The 25,109-nt window shown below is 35.8% G+C and overlaps 1 long non-coding RNA gene across 2 annotated transcripts in view; it reads right to left on the bottom strand.

Annotated features, from left to right (window-relative positions):
* The window catches only part of LOC116154754 (uncharacterized), a 46,818-nt gene that overhangs the window by 7,547 nt on the left and 14,162 nt on the right, over positions 1–25,109 (bottom strand). Inside the window, exon 3 of one of the 2 annotated variants that reach the window (XR_010384825.1) lies at positions 19,286–19,343. This is a non-coding gene — a long non-coding RNA (uncharacterized LOC116154754). Of the gene's footprint in view, positions 1–18,380; positions 19,344–25,109 lie in introns of those variants that run through there. The other variant, XR_004138696.2, reaches the window with a different exon arrangement.

Here is a 25,109-nt window from a genome sequence, read left to right as displayed (position 1 = left end):
AAATTTTAAATACTGTTATTTTACAAAGAGCACAGTTTTATATAGAAATAATATAAAATGAAAACAATAGCTCATTGTTAAACTTCCATTCTAAGGATACCAGACATAATTGAGTTACATTAACTCTCACAAAATAGGACCCAGTGGTGACATCCTGATTACCATTCTCAATTAACACTGCTACATTTTTTAATGCCTATGTTTAATGTCAAAGCATTAAGAGGCTTCCAGGATAAGAAATCTATTAGTGTTTCAAAAATATGTTCCAAACCAGAGAGGCTAGAAACAGAATGAAACCATATGTCATTTGCACTAAGGTGATAATTTCAGCAATATGAATTAATCAAGTTTCTCAAGGGAAGGCTGTAATTTAAAAAGTAGTAAAGAAATTCAGTGTTGAACACTAGGCTGAATCAGCTTGTTTAACATGCAAAACAACAAATCTGAAAAGAATTGAGGAGTATTACACTTGGGAGAGAGAATATTTCCATATTTCTAACTGCCAAGTGTGCCTATTCAAATAACGACCTTTCTGTGTGTTCTTGTTTATTAATGATGACCCTCACAGGGCCAGGCAAAAAGCGTGCCTTCAATGTGTAGTTTATGAATGAATGACTAGCTTAAAGAAAAAAAAAAAATCAGAGGGATAAAAACCTTCAAAATTTAGGATTACAATAAAAGAGGCAATGCAACCTAAATCGGCATTCTAGTCCCAACTTGCAGTAAGTTATTTTTATAACCATGAGCAAATTATTTGACACACAATTATTACATCCCTGAATTTACTTACTAGATTGCTAGGTCTCTAAAATCCCTCCCAACTCTTCATTCTGTCACGAAAGCTGTGGCTTAGCTTTAAAAAATTAGGCCAATAAAATGTCCCAGAAGTTGAGACAAAGGAAAGGAAATACGGAAAATGGCTAAAAATTAGTAACGGTAGATGATTTGAAAGATTGTGTTTGTTTTTAAGATTGGAACCATCTGAATAAAATTAAATGGAAATAATCCCTTAGGGTCTGAATGTATTTAAATAGAAACAACCAGTCTAAAATACAAAGAATACATCCTTGATGAAAACAAAAAGCAAAATTTCCAAGTAGAAGATATTAATATTCAGAAGTTGTTCATTTATACATTCAATCAACAAACGTGTATTAAATGTGTTCACCATGCCAGGTACCTTGTTACTAAGGACGAAGGGTATAAGGATAAAGGAGAGAAACTCTGTTCTCTAGGAATTACTAATCTGACAATGAATTCACAATCTAGTCTAGAAATGTAATGCTGAGAGTTAAAAAAAAAAATGCCACTAAAAGGAAATTCAGACAATAACAGTGTAGTCCTCAGACTGAAATGTATATATTTTGAAACATACAAAATTAAAATATAATTATTATTTTTATCTTGAACTTATTGGGAAAATCAAATTAATTGATCTGAATATTAACTGACAATGACAAGTTAAATGAGAAAACAGGCTAAAACAGAATGTTCTCTTGCATCTGACATACGCAAATGCATAAGCACCCTAAAATATCTCTAATTAGGGTGCTTAATGTGTATTGAGACTCATTTTTTGTCCTTCTCATGCAAGGAATTTATGAAGACTGGGATTATTAGAGAGTAAACTTTAAAAACATTTTTAAACACAAAGCTAAATTACTTTGTCAAAAGTGTCTATTAATTTAAAATATATTAGTTAAATGTTCCAACCCATTCTTATGAGCAAAGAGCATTTTAATTATTTTATATTTTTGCTTTATTAACAAATATGTAGTATTTTTGTTTAAATTTTGTCTTTCTTTCATTACTGGTGAGGTTCAACATATTTCTGTATGCAAACTGTTTGTCATGGCATTTTACCACTTCTTAAGGGCTTGTTATTCTATTTTCTTCTAAGTTTTATGTGCTTTCACAATCAAATATATTATACTTTCATCATATTTCCTGTAAGGGTTATTCCCCTATTTTGAAGTTGCCTCTTTGGTGTAGGCTTGTCTGGGATTTGATGTTTATATATTTAAAGTTTAATTTATAAAATGTACTATGATTTTTTACTTAATAGCATTTATAAGATATAACATTTTTAATTATAAAGTACATGATTTAAAAAAATAATGTAGTTTAATGATAAAATGTCAAGTTTTGGCATTGCAATATAAGCAATACATGAATTATTTATAGATAAAATGTATAGTTCAAAGCATACAGTCAAAAAAATTTCCCATAGCTAAAGCAGGATTTTCAAACAAAATTATTTTAAGCTGATGGGGCTATCAATGGAGTGTTTAGTAAGATAAAATAATAATACAAGTAAGAATAACAGCTAAGATCTATTGCGTCCTTTCTGTGTTCCAGGCCCTGTGCTAAGTAAGTTATGAAAAGTATTTAATCCTCACAACCACCATTTGGGACGAGAGACTGAACCTTCTCTAGAAAAAGCCTGGGAATTGGGAAGGGAGGGTTCTCTCCAAGAGTATCCGGGAAAAGACTTTGGAAATCTATTTGGTGTTGTTGGTGCTTAGGGGGTCTAAAGAAACATTTTGTTATACCTGAGAACAGTAATTCCCTGGAACAATCATAGGTACTGTTTTTATTTGATTTGTTTATTTCTGAGTTAGAAGGAGAATCCATGGTAAATGATTTGGAGAAATCCTGAATTAAGACTAAATATTTCTTTCCTGCAGGATTCTCAACACTTTTTACAAGCTTATATGCATTCTTATTCTTCAAAAAAACATATTCAGTATTACTTGTGCATATTTGACCACGGAGTATCTTTTTTTCCTATGAACCTAGAGATCCATGGAATGTTTTAAGTAATACTAGGTTAACCATTTGTATAACAGTTCTTTATGGAAATGGTAAGCCAGAGATTAGGTTATAAAAGCCCTTCTCACCAGTACAGCAGAAAGGGAGCTCGCTTGTTTAACCATGCACCACACTTGGTGTACTGTGATCCAGGAACTTTCCACCGGAGGGAGAAATTAAGAAAAGAAATGGAGCTCAGAGAAGGGAAATGTTTTTGAAGGCAGGATACTTTCTGAGGACCTTCAAAGCACCAGATGTTTTTCCAAGTTCTGGGGATAAGGAAGATTAAAAGTGTCATAAGGGAGACTGCTAAGCAAACAATCACACTACCCTAGTGTGAAGTTGGGATAGTGGTGCTCTGGGAGCATAGAGAAAGAACGTCCAAAGTTCTTCTAGGAGGTGTCAGAGAAGGATAATGGAGAAGGGTGTTTTTACCTGAATCTTGAATACTGAGTTGTTAATTAAGCTGGTAGGTGGTGACAAACATCCCGGGAGGGGTAATAAGCAGGACAAAGGCATGGAAGTGTGAAAGAATGTATTGATGGTTTGGGAAAGCAAATGATTTGGTAGACTTGCAGGTAGGGTAGAGTCATGGAGCTGAAAAAGTAATCAGGGATCAGATTCTAAGAGCCTTGTTTGTTATATGAAAAAAATAAGTTTTGAAAGATTTTAGGTAAGGGAGTGGTATGAGTAGACAGGTCTTTTAGAAAGTTCTGGAAACTCTGTGGAGGATGAGAATGAAAGCGGGTGAGAAGGTGGCAGGGGTGGTGGTCAGAGGCAACACAACAGGTGAGAAAAGCTGAGGATTTAGATTAATGCTATACAGGGGGAAAGAAGATGGAGAGAGGACAAAGCTGGGAGCTGAAGATGTTTAGAAGGTCATGATAGAACTTGATGACATGGTGGCTGTGGATGCCTAGAATGAAGGAGGGATTAAAGAAAACAGCTTTTTCATGGAAACTGGGGCCTTAATAGAGTTTCTTTCAAAAGAATCCAAGATCATTGCATTGTCCTAATGTAAAAATCAAAGAACTGCATAGTGTTCAGGATAAATGACATATTCATGGCATTTTCATTCTTATGCCTGTTTGTTCAGATTGTAAAAATAAAACATGCTTACATTAAAACATTTGAAAATATAATTCCTGTGATGCTTGAGAGAATTTCCTTTCAGGCTTTTCTTCTAAGCATATGGGGAGGGGCTGTGAGTGAATGTGTGTGTTTACTGTGTGTGGTGGAAATCCAGTTTTTATACCATACTGCACCTGAGTTTCTATTTAATATTATATCATCAACATTTTCCTATCTGTCTGGGCTGCCATAACAAAAATACCATCGAGTGGGTGGCTTAAACAACATTTATTTCTCACAGTTTTTGAATCTGGGGAGTCTGAGATCAAGGTGTCTGTCTGCTCTATGTCTGGTGAGAGCTTGCTTCCTGGTTCATAGACAGCCTCCTTCTTGCTCTGTTCTCACGTGGTGGATGGCTGAGGGAACTCTCTGGAGTCTCTTCTATAAGGGCACTAATCCCATTGAAGAGGGCTCCACCCTCATAGCCTACCTCCTTGTGATATCATCACATTGGAGGTTAGGATTTTAACATATGAATTTGGGGGAAAACAGCATTAAGTCCATAACACCATCATTAGAAATTACTCCTCAGCATTATTAAAGTTCTTTTTGATGGCTATATTAAATTGTTTAATAACTGTCTTACAATTAACTTAAATTTTCCTATTTTTTGATATGTAGGTTGGTTTTTTCCTTTTTTTTCCTTTAGAAGTAAGTATCTGTTCACCTAAGTGTTCTCAGATTCTTCTGATAATTTACTTTTCATAGATTTCATGAAGTGGAATTACTTTGTCAGAGGTTATAAATATTTCCAGTATTTTTATGGAAAATTTTGATTTTTCTAAATTTAAAAATGGAAAAACTAATCAAGAACAAGTTATTTATCTCTTCTGTGTTTAATATATGTTTCTGATTTCTGCTAAAATCAATACTGCACAAGGTAGAAAATTTGGAAAATATGGTAATATCTACAGGAAAAAAAATTACTTACAAGCCTATCATCCAAAGAGAACCATCTCTAATGTGTGTTACCATTCACAATGGTCTGTGGGGTTTTTTTGTTCACAGATCTGATCCAAGTTTAACAAATATTTGTTGAATGAAAGAATTTTTTTTAGTTTAATTTCCAATATTTTACATAGATATTTACAATAGCTAACATTTATTGATTGATATATCAAGCTTCATGCTAAATGCTAAAATGCTACATGCAACATCTCATTTAATTCAACAACCCTTTTTGGTAGGAACCAGTATAGTACTCAAATGGTAAATATAGTGTCTGTGCTTTGAACAGATTAAGTTGCCTGTAAAATGTCACATAATAGCCAACAGTTTAAGCTGTGGCAGGATATGCTTCTAACAACTACTCAATTCTGCCCCCTTGATAAGCAGATAAACCATAGACCTTTTATCAGGGTTTACTATTTTAAAACTGCTATTGTTTGTTATCCATTTTTTAAATCCCTGAATGTTTGATTTCCTGGAATTAGTAGCATTTATTAAAACATTTCCATTTTTTTGGATAATTTCAATATTTTGCTATTTTAATATTGTGATGTTTATCATTGTAATTAATAGTAAGTCCAGTTTCTGATAATTAGTTGTGATTTGATTGCTATCAGTGGAAGTACTAGATCAAGGAAAGGATTATTTTTAAGAATTCCAGTTTAAACTAAGTAGTTTCCACTCTCTGACAGTCTGTTGGTGTGCTCATTATAAACACAAGCAGTCCTCAATCATTTTGGTCACCAGACCCCTTCAGATTCTTAAAACTTATTGAGGACCCCAGGGAGCTTTCATTTATGTGAGTCAGAGCTATCTATAGTTACCATATTAGAAATTACAACTAGGAAAAGTTGTAAACACCTAAGCACACATTCCATTATCATCAGAGTGATGACTCAGCACAGATTAAGTAACCTGTACAAAAGTCTCCAGCTCAGTTGTGAGAGAATGAGAGTGAAAGGGCAAGTGATGCCATGGCTTTGTTATGAAAATGCTTTGACCATGTGGTTTCTGTGAAAAGTTCCTGGGGAGTCCCAGGGTTCCCTGGATCACTCTTTGAGAACCACGGCACTATACCGTACTTAGTATTTTAATTTACTATTTAAAAAATTCTTTCATTTTGATGGACAAAGAACAATATATCACCCTTGTTTTAAGTTGCATTTATTTGGATCATTGTTATTTGATCTCCCCTTTTATGATCTTCCTTCTTCTTGTTGGTTTCTTTCTTTGTCTTTCACTGCTTTGAATCAGAATTCAAAATCTCTTCACATTTTCACTTGAAATGTAGACAATAGCACAATTTAGTTTTTCACTTTCTTTCTAGCATGCTGAAGCAAAATTATGTTACTTGTGAAGGTTCTGGCAGCCTTCAAGCTTGTAAACCCACAGAATAAATTCACCTGACTTCATACTTGCTGCAGGTGACCTGTGTGTGCGCTGCAGGTGACCTGTGTGTGCACTACAGGTACTTCAGAAAAGGAGACTTCTGTCTTGAAAAGCTGATAATCTGTTTAACTTCTGTGTTTGTTATATAGAATCTCCCTTAATGTTTACCTGAAGATAAACCTTTTACTCTTTCCTCCTCATTCTGTTCCTGAATGCAAGTCTGGAGAAAAGCCGTAGGAAAAAAACCAGAAAAGACACGCATACTTCTACACACTGTCATTGGGCCACCAAATTTGCTTCTTACTGCCTTTCCCCCATTTGGGTCTTTCAACACTTGTTGCCAGAATACCTGATATTATATAACACCAGCTCTTTTGCTATTTAATTTCATTCTCTTGACTTAAAAATAATTAGTTTCTAAACGATGCCTACACTTATATTTCTAACCATCATCTGTCTACATTTTCCAATTTAACATATAAAATTGGGATTCATTTTTAAGAGACTATCATGGGAATCATATTGTTTCAACTGAAATTATATTGTCTTGTCTGGATATTAATCATATTTTCTTCTATTGAATATAACTTTCCATGTTTAAAAAAGCTAATTTCATTTTTTGACAATAAGGTTGAGTTTATCTCAAAAAAAATCCCTTGCAGCATTTGGGTTTACAGAAATTATGTTCTGTCAAAATATTTTATAATGGCAGCATTAAATATTGCCCTAAGGAAAAATACAGCTAAAAGTTGACTGAGAAATAATATCTTGGTGCTGTGCCACATTAGAATAATTTTTTATTTCCTGGAGATAATATTTTATGGCCATACTTTTGAAAGAGAATCTGTATTTGCCCACAAAGTAGAATATTTAAATGGGAAAGTTAAGGATTCATGATGCATTGCTAGATTATGAATTCGACTGCCACCTCCATACATTTCCACTCATAAAAGCCCCCTTTCCACTTTGTACTAAATGAAGTGGTTAATAGTTTGGGCAGAGTACTTAGCTTCTGAAAATAGCCTGCAGATAAAGGATGACATTAGTGATAAATATAATACACAACTGACAATTTACATACAGTGCTTGTGCCGACAGTACTGTGTGATAATTAGCAAGCACCCCTGGCGACTCCCTGTATCCTCCCCTCCATCTGTTGCTTCACTTTGAGTTTTAGGCAACTAGAATATTGAGTATTTGGAATGTTTTTCAGGGCTGTGAAATTTTGTTTTAAATATATATAATGTACATATGCATATATTATATAATACAGTAAATAAGTAATATTATTGACTCAAGGACTCAAGAATTTTTCTACATCTGGCAATGGTTAGGCTGCCTATCAGATATTTGAAAGACATTTCCAGTCTTCATCTGTATATCTGGCATTCCTTTAGACCTTGAAAGATGGTAAAATCAACTCTGAGCATTGTCAGAGCAAGATCATATAAAAGATTACATAGGATAGCTGCAAATAACCCACATCGGGGACATGATTTCATGGTTTAAGAAAAGAAATATTGTCTATTTTCTAGAATATGAGACCAAATGGTTAATGATATCAATGTGATAAACTCAAAAAGCAAAATTATTTTATAGAATAGTCATTAAAATATGAATGATAAGAATCAGACTTTCTGGGTTAAAATCCATACCCTACTATTTACAAACCAGGTAAACTTGGTCAAGTCTCTTTATAATTTTTCTCTTTGTCTTGATGTTTGCATTTGTAAAATGAACATAATAATAGTATCTGTAGGGTTGTTGTGAGGATTGAGAGATAATATTCATAAACACTTGTACAGTATCTGCCACAGAGTAAATCATACGTGGTTGTTAAATGGCTAAAAAGGAATAAACACGCTATACTTATCTTACCTTTGCTCATTTTAGCCCTGAAACTGTGAAAGATGCCCAAGATTTGCTTGTGCTAATCAGTCATAAAATTCTTATTGAGCTCATTTTATTCTTCAAAAAATAATTTTATTAAATGTTCTTAACATCATGATAGAATTCAGTTGACTTCTATCTACATTTTATCATGAATAAAATGTAATGCTTTCACTTGAAAGACATGATACCTATTTTGAAACTGACTATTGTTTTCTGGGATGGTTCCAAATGAGACATGTCAGTTAGTATAATAACTAGCAGTGCTTATTAGTCAATGTGCCCAAACTTTTTTTAAATCTGCAGAAAGTCTTGTATTGCATGTGAATATTTTTAATTGAACAAGAGACCATAACTAAAACCCTGGAGGTATAGATTAGATAATTAGTCACGGTGTGCCCTTTGCTGATCCCAACAGAAATTAGCTAAATCTAAACCACTAATGATGGACAGTATAATATGAGAGTAAACAGTGGTCCTGTTACTCCCTATTTGCTGATACATTCCTTTTAAAAATATGTTTTTAAAATATTTTTTTCTTGTATCTTGGTGTGAATTTTTTAAATTTCAGGATGAAAGATTTTTACTACATAGTTGTAAGTAGCAGTAAAATGGTAATATAACATGAACAAAAATTTGCTTAACTCTCTTCTGTTTTTTTAATGGAGGTACTGGGGATTGAACTTAGGACCTCATGCATGCTAAGCATGCACTCTACCTCTAAACTATATCCTCCTTTCTATTTTTGATTTAAGTTCTAAAATACAAGGCAAACAACAAAGGAAACCATCTTTTGTTTCCTGTTTTAAATATATTAATATCATTAATATTCTTCAATATTCAAATAATCTTTCTAAGATCCTAAAGTTAGGAAAAAAAAAACCCCAGTTAATTTACACTGTATCTGTATAATTTATAATAAGTGCAAATAAACACAAATAAAAAGATATAGTTGTAGACAAAGTCTAGATGTTTTGATAGCTCATATGGATGTCATTTAAATACCTGCAGTCAGAACTTAGTAAATTTCTCAACAAGCAGGAGATTTGGGCAAATTAAGCTTCTCAATAATTGATTAAGAATAGCTCCAGTACCAGTTAGCTTTTGCTATGTTACAAGCCACCCATAAAAGGAAGCAGTTTAAAACAATAACAGGTTATCATTGTTAATGAGTCTATAGGTTGGCTGGGTGGTTCTGCTGATCTGGGTCAGACTTGGCTGATCTTAATGGCTGGGGTAGCCTAGGACACATGTCTGGATGTTGGTCAGGTGAAATTCAGAGACAACAAGGCTAACTGGACCATTCTCTCACCATGTGGCAGTTTAGCCTAGACTTGTTCACGTCAGTCAAGAGTGAGAAAGGGAAGAAACACACAAGGTCCCCTGATGCTTGGGTTCAGAATGAGTACATCACTTTGCCAAATTCTATGGGCCAACTACAAGTTGCAAGGGCAGCCCAGATTCAAGGAATGGAAAAACAGAACTCCACCTTTTGAAGGGAGTAGCTACAAAGAATTATAGTCATTTCTGCAATCTACCACAGGTACGCTGGGTAATTTAGTAATAAATTATACTTTTTTCTTTAACTGAACTGAGGCCTAATCTAAGTACATCATGAGCCTTATAATTAATAAGTTAACTTTTTTTTCCTTCTTTCTTTTTTCTTAATATTAACAACGAGATAGGAAGTATGAAAAAAAAAAATAGCCAGTCTGGCCTCAAAGACCCCTGAAATATTTTAGCCATGGTTGAACTAAACTGTTTGACGGTTGATTCACAAGAAAACATTTCCAGGCCAAAGCCTCTTGATTTCATGTCAGCAAGTTAAATTCCTACCCTTTCTTTAAATTAACTGAATGGGAGTAGCCATCGCAATGGCGAACAAAGTTGTATTCATTTAAAAATACCTACTCAATGCAATTCCAGTTGAATTGGCCTCCCAAACTCCAGCATGGTACTGTGGTAGACAGTTAGCATGTGTACAGCAATGTACCTATGATCTTGCTAGCTAAAAGTGCATCGGTAACAATCTAAAGTTTGGAAACATACAAACAATGCTTATTATGTGTTTTTCTGTTCCAAGCACCAGATTTCTGTCTGCCATTTGCTGTGGAGGCCACCTGATACCTGTGCTTCTTTGTGAAAGGGTCTTCCAGCCTGGATCTTATAGAGGTGACAGAAAGGTTCAGTTGAGAAGAATGTACATCATATACACATTAGCATAGACTACATGCACACGTGTAAACATGTCTGTCTTTGCTACGTAACTCACAAGATCTTTTGCCCCATCTGTCACCCACCTTTGTTCCTCCCTCTTTACTTCCATCTCAATTATTGGCACCACTTTCTGTTCTGTTACTCAAGCCCGAAACCTAGAAATCCTTCCTAATGTCTCCTCTCCTTTATTCCCTGTCTGTAATGAATAACCAAGCCCTACGGATTCTCATTCCTCGATATCTCTGCTGTCTAACTTTGCCTCACCATTCTTCACGGCGACTGCCCAACTTCAAGCCTGACTCTTCAGTGATTGCAACTGTGTCCTGACACTTCTCCTTAAAATCAGTTTCATTTCCTCCAGCCCACTGCCTTCACTGCTGTTGGCATGAACTCCCTAAAACAACTCTACTTATGTCATGCGCCAGCCTAAAATTGTACACTGACAATTCATGGCCTTCAGGATAAAAGCCAAACCCACAAACACATGGAACAAGATTTTAAAGCATGACCCCTTGTGCATTTAATTAAGTTATTACCACAAGGTCTAGAACAAAGCGACGGGTGCTTGGTGTTGCCACCTTCCAAAAATGAGACAGTGCACTTTGTAGGCGGAGTTACTGAAAGTGTGGCAAAAGTTGATCTGCAACCCTCAACCTGTCACCTACTTCTAGGCTGGGGCTGTAGAGACATTTTAAAGTGCTTTAGCAACCACCACCCTCCACACCCAGACACACACACACACAAACGGAGGCACTCCCAAGTCCTGGGGAAGGGAAAGATGGTTCTTTCCTCTTGATCTAAGGTGAGTGGCAGGGTCTTTAAGAGGAACACTTGGCCCTGGAAATGTGTTCGGTACAGAAACCAGTACCAGAGCTACATCTGAAAAAGCCTACAGAGGATAGACTAGATGGCACAGTAAAGAGGCCACAATGGAAGCAAATTTCACTAGTGGCAGGAGAAAGGCAGGTGTTGCTTTCTAATTTGTGGGCAAGGTGTGTACCACACGTAGGCTGAAGCTCTTTTAAATATCACACAGATGGCTGCCTGGTAGGTCGATGTGACCCCAACTGAGAGATGGCCCTTTGCATGCCCAGGGGCCTGAAGGACGGATCATAAGTAAAACGGACTGCTTGAGGCCAGCATTTCCCGTCTCAAAGGTACTGCAATCAGAGCTCCCAGCAAGGCATGTACCTGAGGAACCCAGGAAAGCAGCCACCATTGAGTATCAGCAGGAGCCAACATTCATAGGGCGCTGTCGCTAGATTACTCCTGTGCCTGTCAAAGAGCTCTTTTCTATTTCTCACATCTCCCCAGTTCTAGTCATTAGCCCTCACGGGAGCCAGAGTAGCCCAGGGATGCTTTGGGGGAGAGTGAGAACAAGGCGATCCTTGCGCTGGATAAACTGTCCTTATCTCTGGCAAAGAAACTGGAATTGGTATTGTGAAAAGGGAGAATGGGAGATAGAGGTGGGTTGGGGGATAAGATAACACAACTTTTCTTTGTGCAAAGTTTCTTTCCCGGAAACTGACTATAAAGTTTTCTGCAGAATGTATTTACACCCAATATTCAGAGATACAGAAAAATCTAAGATACCTTCGCAGTATTTGGTTTTTCCTTTCTAGAACTAATCTCTTCTTAGCCACAGATTCACTTGTATTTGAAGATAATATAAAATGCCCTCTTGTTTCTCTCAGAAAGGGAAATAAAACATCAGAACCTAAGAAGTGTCCTCAGTCATTACAAATAGATGTTTATAAAACACAATGGACTCTGGTTAAAGGAACTTAAGAACCTGGGGAAATATTCTCTGGCAACCCCTCTGGCAACATTTTAATTATAATGTGGCCTTACTCCCCAGACAATGAGTCCACTCTATTATAATATGAGCAACAATCTATTTACTACAACACATTAATAAATCCAAATATCTGGAACAGGTCATATCTCATTTGCTGTTGCCGATTAAAACAAATAATGGAGTAAGATGGCTTTCTGTCTCTTTCTTTTTCTTTTTAAAACACCATTGTGCTTGTGTCCAAGATTATTTTGGAAATAAAGCTTATACTTTAATACTCGAACAGATATAATTTTCTAAATTGTATTAATGACATGAAACCGTTTAAAAGCTCTTCTCTTGAGTACTTATCTTAGTGGTGATGGAGGCACTCTTATTTATCAGTGCTGTATGTATTTTGTAGACTGTTTCAAGATCATCTCCACACAGGTCGCTACAGGATGCCAAAATATGACTTCTTGAATAATGGAAAAGTGAAATCCCCTCTTCCCACCTTTGATCATTTCTCTGATCATTTGGTAACCATTTGCACAAATTACCTCTAGTTCCTATATTTTCTCTGAGAATTACAGAAATGATACCTAAAAGATGGCCTAGTGCATCACACTAGATTCTCAGCTAAGTGACAAACAATGGGTGTAGCCAAGCCCACATGTCACTCCATGCCCAGGGTGAGAGGACAGACCACCGTCCTCCACTCTCACTCACATCACAGTTGCCAGCCCTTTTTTTTTGGTTTTTTTTTTGTAAGTTTAAAGACTTCTCAGACTCCTGTTGGTATATCATTAGTTCCACTCTTCACAGAAGACAAAATCTTGAAAAGACAGCTTATCTGTGCATATAGGAAATGATTTTCCCTGAAGGGCATTTTCTTTTTCTTTATTCAGTGTATTTTTAAATGTCTCAAGCGACAAGGCTGGCTGTTCAACTAGGTTCAAGAACACACTTTTTTATTCAACCCATTATCTATCATTGTGAATTCAAACCTGCTGTTTCTCTCTGCTGATAATCTATCATCTAACGAGAGCGGGGATGGCTTTAAACCACAGGAGCAAAGTGCAGTCATGGACTTGGCTTACAAGGAGATTTATATGTTGAGCTACACACACACATGCACACACACACACACACACACAGAAAACATATTCAGTTTAATAATTCCTTGCTCAAGTTTTACACAATGCTGTACACACATACACCTCCCCCTCGACGCCTTTTGGAAACTTAAGAGACCTACTACAGAGAATTAACCAAATATTGAAGAAGAATTAATGGATGAATCTAAAACTTACATCTCGTCTCTCAAAATTAATGTCCAGAATATTGTTTTTAGTGGGAAATGAATCATTATTGTCTGCACATAAATAGAAACCAGAAGGGATGTCCTGCTGAAGGACTCTCTCTCCTAAATGTCCTTATTCTTCCTTCATTATGCTATCTATGTCCCAGGATAGCAACATTAATTTGACATGGCTGAATTATGCTACCTGCTGTTCCTGTGTAGCACATGCAATGCCTGAGGCTGGGTTTCCCGCTCTGGGGATCAGGGGGCAGAAAGACATTTCTAACTCTACTCTAGTATGAGAAGCAATTAGGCTACAAGTTGTTTAGCTGTAAGCAGTTAACCTCACAAACCTAATAAATTATTTGATTACATGGAATGCTTAGAACCTGGACCCCCTTTGGTAAATGTGCATGAAATTGCAAAGCTTGTATTTTTTGGTTTTTGTCGCTTAATTATTTTACCATTGCCCCTCTTATTCCATGCTTTGGGATGTACAAAGAGCAAGCAGGATAGGTGTGTATGCTCCCTCGTTGCCAAATCATTGGATTATACTGTCTTTGCCACTACGATCATCACTCGTTCAGGCGCAGATTATATCATTTTATTTCTGCCTATAAGGGAAAGCAGCCTTTGTTCTTTTTGTCCCCTCTACTCAATTAAAGACAAACAAACAGGCATAAAAACCTTCATGGACACTAATGAACCCAAAATAGTCTGCAATTAATTTCAAATTCACTGCTAGTTTCAAAAATTAGCTAACACTGCAAATTGCACTGACCATGATCAGGCCCTTAATAACAAGGCCTATTGTGTGAAATGTGCAAGTCAGCAGAAACACAAATGAAAACCTTCCGGCTTCAAACACTTCTACCCGCATGAAAACAAACAGAGCAAGATGAAATCTGAAATTTCAAAAGGGCTTTAAGCAACTATATCTCATAGCATATCAATTAATAAGTCACTTCAAAGTGCACTTTCTTTTGTGTATACTCATTTTTTTCTGAGATCAACTCATAGGAAGCATGTCAGCCAAATTTTGCCTTTTTTCCTAAAACCTCAATAATAACATACCAGAAAGTCTTAGGCCATCTAGGGGCTAATGTTAGTTAAGTATATAAATGACCTTTATCTTTATTATGAGAATTAATTTGAAAATAGGCAAAATTAAACAAGTTCAAAGTATTATTTGAACTAACACAAAGATGAAATGTAGGATTATTATCTTACAGCTGACCATTTCCCTAATCCTGTTTCCAATCTAAGTATTCCTGAGATTTCTTTGCTTTTTAAGTACTGTAACAACTAAATCACAAATTTACTTTCATTTTCACTCTCCTTATATATATTCACTATTTATTTAGTCAAGGTAATATAGACTTGCAGTAATCATTTCACATTATTTGCATTTGCTGTTGTTATTTGTTTGCTTTTAAAGCAATGCAACTTTGAGCTATTATTTTTGAAATAGTCCAAATGGTTCAAACAGCCTGCTGAATCACCGTGCATCTTCAAGCACCATACTCTGTGGCTTTAAATTCCGGTCTTATCACTTGTCAACTGGGGGAAAATTGCTAAATCTATTTAATACTTGGATTTGTTGGTCATATAATAGGGATGACTACCTACGTCACAGGGACAAAAACTGCAGGGGCAATCTATAGTACTGACTAGAAGAATATGGAAAAGATATTTCTTTCCTTCAGTAATTGTTCTGTTGATCACCAGTTTCCACAGAATCCACACCCCGATCCTCTCCAGGTCTCCTCGGTGGCTCTGTAACTCATGGCCAATCGTTTTGCTCTTCTTCAGTTTTCATCATTTGCTGCTTCCTGTCTTATAAGAGTGCCCCTTCCCCTCACTGAAACTCTTTCTTCAATGCCCTCTTAATGAAAAATTTATGCAATACTTCCTCCTACCCTTTGTAAAATCTCATTCCACATTCTTAATGACTTTCCCAACAAAGGAAAAGCAGATGCTGTCCCCAAAACTCCAGATGCCACACAACGTCTGACACCACATATAGCTAATCTTATACAAACTAAAGATTCATTTTTTTCTTTCCCTGAATTTTTTTTCTATAGCACATGGTTCTGCTTATGAACGTTATACATACAGTCAATTATCCAAGCTAATGGAGGCGAGCAGTGGGAGAGCTAATTAAGAAGAGTAGATAATCTACCCTGCTATTAGTGCAGGTGTCAGCAAAGAGTCTGGCCTGAGACAGCACCATAGCGGGTGTGTGGTGGGAAGAAGGCAAGCTTGTAGTCCCAAGCTACAGCAGAGTGGCAGGGAAAGAAACTACGGAGGGATGGGGAGACCAAGCCTGCGGAGGGGGAAATGTTCAGACAGGTGATCACTCATCAATATGAATGTTGTGGATAATCTGGAATTTCCTATTATGTTTAAATGCCTACATGGAATATGATACTAGTCTTAAGTCATATGTTTGATTTATACCATGAGCAGTTAGTTTCCCCTACTCCATTGGTTGTATTTTAAGGTGACAGATCCTACTATCAGCCCCAGAAGCCATTGTGCCCTTATGATCAGTAAAGGATTGGCATAACCCAACACCACCAGCACTGGGAAATCATTTAACACACATATTCTATTGATTACGGGTCATTGCCATTGATTTTGTACATACAAGCCAGAAAGTATACCCTAAAACTATGACCAATTGGTTTTTAATCCATTTTTTTCCAGCACTGTTTCAATCAAGTGGTCTGTTCAAATGGGCAAGAATATGTGAGCATCTCTTTACTAATTCAGTAACTATTTCATAAAGGCCTATCATATGGTTTCCCGACCTAACAAAGCTTATGTAGTGGTGAGATCGTATACCTTCAGGATGGCAATGAACTCTTTCCATATTCTAAAGACATGGTAAGTATTTTAATACTCCACATATAGAATAGAATCAAAATCATCTACCAATGAAAACTAAAGAAATATTAAAATCTACATGGGAGAGTAGCAAGAGTAATCCAGAGTGCTCTATTTAGTGCCTTTAAATAAAAACCCTGATACTAATGGAAATTCTTTGGCAATCTAAGAGCTTTTGTCTTTTTTTTTTTTTTTTTAACCATCAGTGGTTTCAAAGGAGGCTACGAGTAGCAGATGCAGACCTTTCAGTTTACAACCTTCTTCCCCACAGCTTTATGCTGTGGTGTCCTTTGGGCAGAAACACTCCAGGGTCTCAACTAGTGTGTATTTCAATTACTGATACTGTCCTGCCCTGATAGATAGGAAGTGATAAAACAAAAAGCAAGAAATCATTTTTCATAATTCTTCAGAGTCCAATCTAGCCTCAGTCCTGCTTCTCTTGCAGACCTTCATGCCATGGAAGCTGAGTTTTAGTGGATTCTACAGCCTCAGAGTAGAATCACTTCACATATTTTTCAGTAGATTAGCCTCTGGAGTATTTCCTTCTCACTCTCAAAGTCTAGAAAAACAGAATATAGCCTATAAGCACTCTCACTGAGGAGACATAAATATCAGACAAAATATTTAAACAACCTTGCTGTCCAATATTTCAAACAACATATTTTCATTTAATAAACATCCCCAATTTTTTCCCAATTGGTTGAAGGAATCTGGAATATTTAGATGAAGCATTCAACACATAAAATCCCAGTGGATCTGTGTACTGGGAATTATGAAAATTATGAAATTTCTTTGCTTAAAAAGTTGAATGTCCAAGGAAATTAAACTGCAACTTGCCAAAAAATAATCTCTTTTCAAAGAAGAGAATCAATCATATATTGAAGTATTAAAATTTAACATAAAGAGTCTGTTTTTAATTGGCTTCATCTTTTGAGGTTAATAGGTATTAACTTTGATTTTTATAAAATATTTCCATGTTAATGACTCCAAGATCTATTGTTGCAAGGATTTTCCTGAGGCACATGAAGCTAAGGTTTAAAGCAGTTAAGGGTGCTTGAATTCCTTTACAAGCCTATTATAAGCCAATATTCAATCAAAACGATTATTGCTAGCCATTAAAAAATCTACTAAGTATCAGGGGTAATAACTCTTGCATGTTATTACTGGGAATTCCTACAAAGCAAAAGGCTTTTGTATTGCTGTTTGCAAAGACTGCTTAATTTATCTGACATCTTGCAGGGAAAAAAAATCTGCTGTTCAACCAGAAAAGAAAAAAAAAAAGTAGTTTTGTCCCCATTATCTCTGAACAAGTAGTGTCAGGAAGCTTCAGGCTAGAATTAACATAAGATAGGCTATTACAGTTGTAAGAGCATTTAGCAGCCTTCCCTACTGACTTCAGGGTGATAATACAGACAGCTCCGTGTAATCTGTCTCTTCTGCTGCTCTTTCTTTGCCTCTTGCCTCCTCTCATTCTTTACTAATATCCATGCCTTATTATAAAGTGTGATAAGAAGTAAACAGCAGCATTTTTCTGCCAAAGTGACACCATTGGTTGAAGTCATAGAGTCACTGCTTATAGGGAACCATTTTAAAAAGCAAACATTCAGGTATAGAAATAGTCCATGACTTATCCTCTAAAGATTAAGCTACTATATCCTTTCTGCTAGAAAAATTGTTTTCAGATATTGCTAACTTGCACAGAGAATGCAAATATAGTTAAACTGAAGTTTAAGAAAACAATCATTTAGAATGTGGTATCTTAGTTCATGAAATAAAATGCAATAGTGTTAATAAGAGGTGAAAAATGTTCCTTGGTGATTCAGAATATCCATGATTATTATTGTAAATATTATCTACTGGAACTGAGTATGGCTGAAAGCACATTTAAACCAAGGCAGCCTTTTCCTTGAAATTTACAAGACAGAGTATACAAGAAATGTTTGAGCATTTTTGGTTCCTGAATTTCTCCAAGTGTTTCTAGTTTAATTTCCCTTAATTTTCCTTAAACTAATATTATTCCCCCTGAAATTAAAAATGGAAAGCAAAACAAAAATGACACAAGTGTGTAATTCAAAATTTGTTAAAGCTTAAGCATCACAAAAATCCAAAAAATAGCAAAGCTAATATAAAGTAAAATTATTTTGATGAAATTTCTTTTAATCAGGCGTTTTCAATCTGTTGACATTTAGAGCCATATGGTACTTTGCTGTGGGGGACCGTACCTTGTATTATAGAATGTTTAGCAGCATCTCTAGATTCTACCCATTAGATTTCATTAGCACCCTCCACCCTACACACCATGGTTGTGACAACCAAAAATGTCTCCTGAGGGTCAAAATCACCCTCACTGAGAACTACCGCTCTAGGTGGAAGACATAATCTAAATTCGATTAAATTTATTAATGTTTAATTGTATCATGAACACTGGAAAAAGGAAGTATCACCAAACTCTCAGTTGCAAAATTCAATTTGTTTTTAGAAAATGATACACATACTAGCTGTGGCAAGACAGAGCAGGGCTTCATGTACATTTCCTATACACATTCTGGGACACTGAAATATTATTATGCATATACAGGAAACCCAAAGATCCAAATACCATGAACACCATGAACATTTATAAATACCATTGTCTTAGCTTTCTCTGGCTGCCATAACAAAATACCATAGAATAGAAATGTATTTCTTAAATAATAGAAATGTATTTGTCATAGTCCTGGAGGTTGGAAGTCTGAGAGTAGCATGACCGGGTTTTGGTGAGAGAACTCTTTCTGGCTTGCAAGTGGCTGTCTTCACACTGTGTCCTCACGTGACCTCTTCTTTGTGTGTACAAGACGAGAAAGAGAGAGAGACCTTTCTGGTGTCTTGTCTTACAAGGGCACTGATCGCATCACAAGGACCCAATCCTCGTGTCCTCATCTAAACCCAGTTACCTTGCAAAAGCCTCTCCTCCAAATACTGTCACACTGGGGCATATCTGTTTCTCTGTTCCTGGAAGATAAATGACTGTCAGTTACTTTTTAGAATGTCATACATGTTGAGTGTTCAAATTAGATAAGCATTATTGACACTTTAATTGGTATAGTTAAATTTGAATTATTCTGGGTTGAGAACTTGTCTTTTTGTGTTTTATTCATACATATATAAAATAAAGAGAAAAAGTAAGAAGGTGCAAATTCACTTACCCCCAAATTACCTAAGATCACAAAAACTACATGAAACAGTTTCTTACTATTTATTACAAAACGATTCTATACTGTTAGACATCTGAATGTGATTACTTTTGGACAAGGGGAAGATTTAGTGACTCTAAGGGGTCTGAAGGGACCCTCTGAGCAGACTCGGTGACTGAGAGTATTCTGGGGGGTCATTTCATAACCAAAGTTGGGTACACTTTATGATTCATCAAGTTGTACACCTAGGATTTACAAAGTTTTCTTTATATAATTTATACTGTAAGTCCAATGTTTAAAAGCTTGTTTGAACACATGGAATCTGAGTCACACATTTATTGCTTTTGTGGATTCAAAGATAAATAAGATCCTCAAAGTCTAAAGAAAGGTTCAGACCTGTAGATAGACTGTACAATGCAATGTGATAAATGACATATATGAGCAGAGTTGTTTGAGAACACGGACAGCGAGGTAATTAACAGTGCCTGGGAAAATCAGGAAAGAACTTGTGATAAGTAGTGCCTGAACTGGTTAGGAAGCATGTTAAGAGCCCATCTTGCTACATATGAGTTATTGTAGAGTAAGTTAGCTTTGAAGAAAATGTATACATTCAGGTTAACTGATGATGTATGGATTTCAGTTTTTAAGTTGTTTCTATACTTTTGATTAAGACAAAAAACATGAATCAGATGCAACTAAATAAAAAATCTCTTGCCTTATTACCCAGAACTTTATTTAAATAGGAAAGTACTGAATAGTGGGTAGGCATGGATATTTGTTTATGCTCCATCTTTGGTGGCTTTGTCATTGAAACAAACTTAAAAAAATGTAACAATTAAAGGCAAAGGGTGAGGAAACAATAGAAGAGATGAAATAATAAAACGTCACATAAATGCTGATGGAGTACATTATGCAAATTGATGCTATGCAAATACTTAAGCATTGCCTTCATAGTAACAAGATGAAACTATGAACAAATTTCTTTGAAAATGATTGCCAACCATCACTGACTGATCATGAATACAAAAATTAACCCTTGAGGAAGAGTAATGGTTATGTTCTCATAGATCTAAGTTTTAACCTGGAAGGAAACACAGACTTCTAGAAGCAGAGTTAACAGCAGCAGCCACATTGTAACCAGAGTTTGCAATACAAGAGGTACAGGTCTCAGTCCTGTCTACTAGTAAAGGGGCTGCTCCAGAGAAGGGTGAGAAAAAAGATCGCTTTTCCTGAAATTAAAAGTTAGACACAGGAATCTGTGTGTTTTCATTGGAGCTGTATTGCAAATTATTTTTCACTGTCAAAGCCGCTTTTGAATGATATACTGGAAAAATTATTCAACCAGGAGTACAAATCAAATTATTTAAAAATCCTATTTACTTTACTAGGCACAATATTAAATTGGGTATTTCTCATTCTTCCTTCTTTAGCAAAGTTCTTTCAAGATGGAACACTTGAACTAGTTAACTCTCACGTGTGATTCTGAAAGGTTAAACTCTGAAATGCTGGCATTCTTACAATCACCTATCACTTCATATTTCTCAGTCTCTTGGTCTACACTGCATTTCTGCATTGACCTCCAACTAGAGATTCTCTAATTAATCTCACCCTGCTTAGCAACTCTGTGCTAATTTCACCCTAGTGGCATTTTCATCACTTTGATAAATTCTCTCCCTTTTTCATCTTTCTACTACACCTTCAGGAACCAGTCACTATCCACTTGGATCCACTTGGGTCAATACAGCCCACCTTCAATTCTCTATGATTACCAATGCCTCACACACTGACAATGAAGAATCACAGGACGATGTTTATTGACGTTCTGCACACAGTTATGGTTTCTAATTTGAACTGCACCACTAAGGTGCCTACTGTTACACTTCTTTTTCAGTTCCTTGAGAAATCTGTTGTAAATGTTTACTCTTCAAATCCCAGAACATATCCTACACTGTTAAAAGAGATCAGTATCAGTCAAAAACTCTGTAACTCCTCCATCATGCTCAGGTATCTATATATAATGCCACACATTCTTTTTTTCCCTTTTTGTCTATGAGTTCAGAATCTTCCTATTCTCAAAGAGTAAACTTTGACCCATGAATTGGAAATTTTATTCTCTTTTTTTCTCTGAGACCTCATTCCTCTAATTGTCCTCTTTCCCTTTTAGATTATTGAAACTCTGTTTTACTTACCTAATTAAAATAATTTGTCTTCTTCAATCTAAAAACAACTGCCTCCCACCCCAACCCCTTTCCCTCTGGGGAAAAAAAAAAACTTGCCTCAATATTACTACCTCCTCCAGTGACTGAACTATCACCTTCCTTCCTTTTGTGATCAAACTTCTTGAAAGAACACTTTGTACTTACTTTTGTAAATGTCCTAAGTTCCTACTTACTCCTTGTCAATGGTATACAGAGTGGTATGAACCTGGCCTTAACCTTTATAGAAGGCTATGGAAAGCTGTATGGCCTTGGGCAAATTATATAACTTTTCTAAGTCTATAAAATTTTAATGCCTACTGTGACAATCTGTTAGAGGGATTACATGTCATAATGGCACCTAACACTTGTGCAATGCCTGCACTGTGTAAGTTCTCCATAAGTATCATCTATCATTATTCTTATTCTTTCATTTCTTATTCTTATTATTGCTACTATTGTTCTTCAACCCAGTATAATCCACTTCTGCCCATAACCTCATCCCCAATTATCCTCTAGAATTGCCCTTTCTAGAGTCACCAATGTCCTTCTAGTTGTCAAATTCAACGTACTATTTTAAATGCATTACCCTGTTTGAGTATTAATATTTGATACCTATAGATGCTCTTGTCACTTGAAATACCTTCTTTACTTGGTGTTTACAGTGTCTCTCTTAATTCTTCTCTCTGCTATTCCTTCATGGTCTCCTTTGTTGACTCCTTGTTCTCAGTGAGCTCTTAAATGCTGGGTTTCATCAACGTTCTGTCCTTGGTTACATTTTCTCCACTTTCTTGCATGTTCCTTAAGAAAGTTCCTTCGACAAGGCTAATGGCTCTAGCTCCACATCTTCTCTAAGCTCTGGGCTGTATTTCCAATTCTGTGCTGGAGAGCTTCCCATAGATGTCTCATAAACGTATCAAACATAGCGTATCTACAGTGGATTCATATGCATTCCCCCTAAATAATCTTCCTCCTACAAACTTTATCTTAATTGTCCCTATCTACCAGACTCCGATTCTAATTTTGGTCAACTCAACATCTCAACTGAAATATTCATTTTTTTATCCAGTAGCTTTATACTTCAGTTTATCTGCCACAAGATTACCTTTTCAAACATAAAGTTAGCACCACAGTATGAATGGACTTAATACTGCAGAGCTGTACACTTTAAAATGGTTAAAGTGATCAATTTTATGTTATGTATACTTGACCACAATAAAAAGAAATTTAAAAAGTAAATGCATCAAATGCTGGCAAAAATTCTTCAGTGATTCCAGTTACTATACTCTCATCATTGCAAACAAGATACTTCAAAATCTGGTTTTAATTTACCCCTCTAATTCTTCTGAGTCTGGTATTTCTGTCACTTGGATGTTCACACTATTTGTTGAACATTCTAGGACACTTCACCACTTTGCATATATTGTTCCCTCTGCTCAAAATATATTCCTTTCTTGGTCTAATAAACACTTAGTGACGATTTAATCCCTAATCTCTCTTCTGTTAAGTTTGCTCAGAATCTCCCAGGCAGAGCCAGTGACTTCTTCATAATTACTCCAATAATAGCATTTTCTGTACATACCTCTACTACAGTGTTTACCACCTATATTATAATTATTCATTTCTTCTCTCCCTCCCTATGAACACATTAATCACAAGACTATGCCTCATTAGTCTTTTTATCCTTAGTTTTTAGTAGAATTCCTAGAACAAAATTGTTACTTTTTATGGGTTGCACAAATGGATGGATGAGTGAGAGTATACAGGAAAAAAGTGACAAGTGACGTTGCAAAAATCCCTGTTATAGTACTTTATTTAATCTAAGATGCCATCGATTCTCAGAAGTATCTTTTTTTGTGCGTGATTGTGAAGGAAAAAAATCTGCCAATTAAACTATGACAAGCTTTCCTGAAACATAAATATTTTCATTTTATATTTGTTGAAAGAGCTCTTTTAGACTTTTTTAGATGTACAAGAATTTTTAAATATAATTTATGCATACATTTAAAGGAAAATATAAGCAGACTGTATTGCTTTGAGGAGGATACATAATTTTCTAAGTCTCAATTCAATTGATATGGAATTCCTAAATTAGGTTTACTTTCAGAGCCTACTCGTTTGAATCTTTTTGACTTACTCATCCATGAGCGTGTTTACACCCCAATAATCATCTTCTGTCCCACTAAGTGCGTTTCTGATGCACAGTTATTTCTTACATCTTCACTGTTTTCTTCAAAATATTCATCTAGACTCTTGACTCCCATTCAGCAGGTTTTGATATCTGACGCTACATTCATCTTACCAGCAGGTGTTAATAGATAGTATTCTTTCAGCAACAAGGGCTCATGCCCTTCTTTAAATGGTGCTTACATGGCTGGTTGAATGAAAATCATGAGGTTGCAATTGCAATTGTCCACTCACACTGGCAGCAATAACAACTAAGACATCATAGTTTTGGATAATTGTATTTTAAAACTGGTCCAATGCACATCCACTAACTAAAATCAAGAAGTAAAATATGGATACTCCTTAAGAAAGGTTCCTAAGTGTCTCTTCTAGAAAACATATATCCAGTCTAATAGCTCAGTAATTTTCCAACCATCTGTGTGTGTGTGCGCGCACATGTGTATATGCACGCGCACATGTGTGTATGCACCTATGTATGTGCGTGAAATGGTTTTGAGGAGATAGTCCTCAGAAGTATTTTTAGGTTAAAATTCAACATGGAGGAAACATTTGGCCGTTGGCAACAAGCACAGCTTGCTTCATGGTGATACATCGCCTTTCTTCATCCATGCTCATGATCTTCATCTTTTCGTGCTTTGGTCTTGATGGTCTGGTCTAGGGGCATGTCAAAGAGCTGCAGGATTCATCACCTTATCCTACTTGACTAAATCTATATGCAGTTTTCTTCAACTGAATCGCATGTTGCTGGAAGTGAAAGTACTCCTATTCAGTTAGTTGAAGTCTCTGACAAATGAATGTCAAGCACTTTAAGAATAATTCTGTGTTAACAATTGCATTGGTCACACCAACTTCTCATTGATTTGAAAGTTCATTCATTTATTCTGAGGTATACGGAAATTTCCCTTTCCTTCAGTTGCCTGGTCTGTGATTGCAATCGTTTTACAAACATCTCAGTAATAAATATATGCAGGTCTGATATTCTTGGATCTCATTAAAGCTTTTGGTTTTTCTTTGCTAGAAACTATAGAATTGCATTCATTCCTCGTCTGATGAATATTTGCTTCCTTAATATCAAATTCATGTCCTACTGCTCTGTTTCCATGCCTTTCTATGTACAAAATAACTTATTGTTTCAATGCTGAATCAGAGTAATCATTTTGATGACATTTTCAGCAATGCACATAACTCAATTTAAGTGACAA

This window comes from Camelus dromedarius, chromosome 2 (assembly GCF_036321535.1).
Source record: "Camelus dromedarius isolate mCamDro1 chromosome 2, mCamDro1.pat, whole genome shotgun sequence".
Taxonomy (NCBI): domain Eukaryota; kingdom Metazoa; phylum Chordata; class Mammalia; order Artiodactyla; family Camelidae; genus Camelus; species Camelus dromedarius.
The sequence above is the reverse complement of the archived record's forward strand: the minus strand, read 5'-3'. Positions and strand labels throughout refer to the sequence as shown.